This window comes from Trematomus bernacchii, unplaced genomic scaffold (assembly GCF_902827165.1).
Source record: "Trematomus bernacchii unplaced genomic scaffold, fTreBer1.1, whole genome shotgun sequence".
NCBI lineage: Eukaryota > Metazoa > Chordata > Actinopteri > Perciformes > Nototheniidae > Trematomus > Trematomus bernacchii.
The window spans coordinates 1,033,063-1,036,020 of record NW_022987803.1 but is presented as its reverse complement, the minus strand read 5'-3'; the positions used below and the strand labels follow the sequence as shown (position 1 = coordinate 1,036,020).

Here is a 2,958-nt window from a genome sequence, read left to right as displayed (position 1 = left end):
ATGTGGCTGTTTGGCCACTGACGTTGCCCATAACACCTGAATTTAAATGTGCAACCTCTTTTTGTGACAGATTTTTGCATGAAATTATAATTCTGATTGATATTTCCTATTGATAGCTAGTTTCTATGTGAACATTATGAGATGGACAGCCAGCTAACAAGCTTTTTATATACAAAGATTTCAGATCAAAGCTAATCCAGTAGGGCTCCTGAAAGGGGACAAGGGACACTATGCTCCCAAATATTAAGCCTCAACCCCCATCTTAAAATTGATATGATCAAAAAATCTGCATTGTCGGAGGCCTTTTTTCCTCATCATGTCAAATTGTACAGCTTTCCTTAGTTTTGAATGCAGAAAGATGACTATTCGAGTATTACGTGAAAATGACTATATTTAAGTGTTAAGTAAATATATTAAGTGAATTACTCAAACTGCATTTGTATAGGAATGATTCTCTCCTATTGGCAGATAACTACTAACAGTGATATCTACTGTACAAGAGGTTTCCAATGTCAATTTAACTATTTTCAATTGGTTAGTATTATATTTTGTGACAGTGTGGTGACACTCATTTTAATGAAGACAAATTTGTGTATCTTGAAATTCATTTATTTGACAGAGCTGGAAACTGATTTTAAATACTTGTTTGTGTTTACCTACACAGTCATCACAGATGAGCCAAAAATAGTAGAGGATGAAGAAAGGAGAACAGGAGAAAGGGACACACAAGAAGGAGATACAACAAATAAGAACAACAATGAACAGGAACATCAGAACAGACAAGAGTCAATGGGTAACTGGGTAACTGATTTAGGGACTGCAGATACAGGGCCAAGGCAAGTGAGACATCACTGTTTTCCATCCGGCATGTTTGGCCAGCAAAAGAGATCATTTCAACCAAGTTGGTTTGATACTTTTAAATGGGTTGAATATTCTACCACTGCCAATGCAGCATTCTGCTTTAGTTGTAGACTATATGGCAAACCAAAGCAATCAAGGGATCAAAGGGACACCCTCACCACCTCAGGATACACAAACTGGAAGCGTGCATTGGATTCTTTTCGAGAACATGAAAATTCAAACATACACAAGGCTCTTCTTTCCAGTTCTCGACAGAATGCTGGAGGAGCTTCAAAACAGGTTTTCTGGAGTTGGGGAAAAAATATTAATTGGCATACAGGCATGTCACCCTTCATGGGGAGGTCGTCGACCGATTTGCGAAGGTCAAACCAAGGCGATTTAGCCTAACACTTCCACCTACAAAACAATAAAGAGTGTGAAGACAGCGAGTGATGATGGGGAGAAAATACAAAGCAAATGAAAGGTAATGTGATGAAGGAAGCAGCAAGTGAGGAAGGAAGCAAGTGATGAGGGATTATTATTTCCTCCTTCCATCCCTTTTTTCAGTTTAATCTCATTACTAACAACTTCTAATAATTTGACATAGTTTATGATTTAATTGGAAAATCAAGTGTTTTTAAATAATAAACCTGTTTCTGATTCTGATTCTTTGATTTTTTTTGACATATGGGTGTTGAGAGATGTATAGATCTCTTAATGTTGCTCTCAAAGTGCACCAGATTGATGCTTTTAACTTCAATATTTAAAAAAAATCTTCCTGGGGGAGTTCCCCCCCAAAAATAGTACTTTACCTCTGCTTATGTAACTCCGGTGTAGTGTCCCCTCGGCAACAGATCACTCACAGTTGGTGATTACTTTCCTGCATTTCAATGGACAGCATATAAAAAGGACACGTGAGCTTCATTGCTTAAGAGATCCTCACATGCCATCTCTTTAAAAAAATAAGTGTCCAGTCAACAACAAAACATCAGTGATCATATAGTGGTAGTATATTTTTCATAAGCAATGTGAAACATTAAACTTAAAAAAACTGGTGTACAAAACTCACATACCTGCGTTGATCTCCTGGAGTGTCTCTACTCTTTCTTCTCCACCATTAGAGATTGCAAACATTTCAGAAACAGCTAGAGGTAGGGGACAAATAACTTGTTCGCTGGGCATGTCAAAAACCTCCCTGCTTTGATCAAGACTTTAGGGAGCCTTTCAGCCCCTCTGGCAAAGGGGCTGGAAAGCAAGTTTTGCAAATGCAGTACCATCTACATGCTTGTCCTGTTCCAGACACTGCTCTCAACCACTCAGGGCCTGCACAAATATCTGCAGAAAGAAACAATTGACTTGGTGCAGGCAGTAAATTACAAAACAGCAGTTGAGAACACACTGAAAAGTTACAGAAGTGACGAGAAAGCAAGACCAAGGCCCTGTGCAATGATCTTGATATTCCCGAAACTGTGACACAGAGGAAGAAGCGTAGAAACATGGAAGACTTTGTAGTCGAGGCATCGTGTGGAGCAGCTCTCCCATTAGCTTATTAGCTCAGATTAGCTATTGATGATCACGTTGATAAATCATATAAAACCAATAGCCAAACACACAAAAAACATGCTGCTGTGTGAGCATTAAACGATTAACATTAAACTAAACAAACACAACAAAACGTTATAGTCCTTATAAAATAAAAACATACATTTTGTCCACCAAAATAATACAGGCACCTTACCCTCGAGAGATCCTCACATGTTATGAGAATCTCCCACAATCCATTGCCGTAACAAAGCTAATGCAGGCACACGTTTGTTTGTGACACCAGATGGCGTAATTCTTCTTCTTCTTCTTTATCTAATGGCGAATCGCTTCCACTTGGAGCATATATCGCCACCTCTGGCGTAACCCGAATTAATTCTCCGATTTAACAAGGATTTTATACCAACCTTTATAACTCTGTACACACACGACACACCTATATGTCGTGAGCTGATTATCGAGCCTTCATTGTAACAGATCTGGTAGGCCACCACGTTATTCTTTACTTTCTACGTCTTTATATGGAGAAGATATTACTTTTTTCTCCGTCATGTTGTTTCCATAGCAACAACAACT

At 38.6% G+C, this 2,958-nt stretch overlaps 1 long non-coding RNA gene across 1 annotated transcript; it reads right to left on the bottom strand.

The window, feature by feature from the left end:
* Nucleotides 1-593: 593 nt before the first annotated feature.
* On the bottom strand, nt 594-2,166 carry LOC117498499. Its single transcript, XR_004557582.1, has 3 exons — nt 1,914-2,166; nt 1,653-1,720; nt 594-1,257 (listed from the first exon to the last, which is right to left on the bottom strand). It is a non-coding gene; the product is annotated as an uncharacterized LOC117498499 (long non-coding RNA).
* Nucleotides 2,167-2,958: the final 792 nt, after the last annotated feature.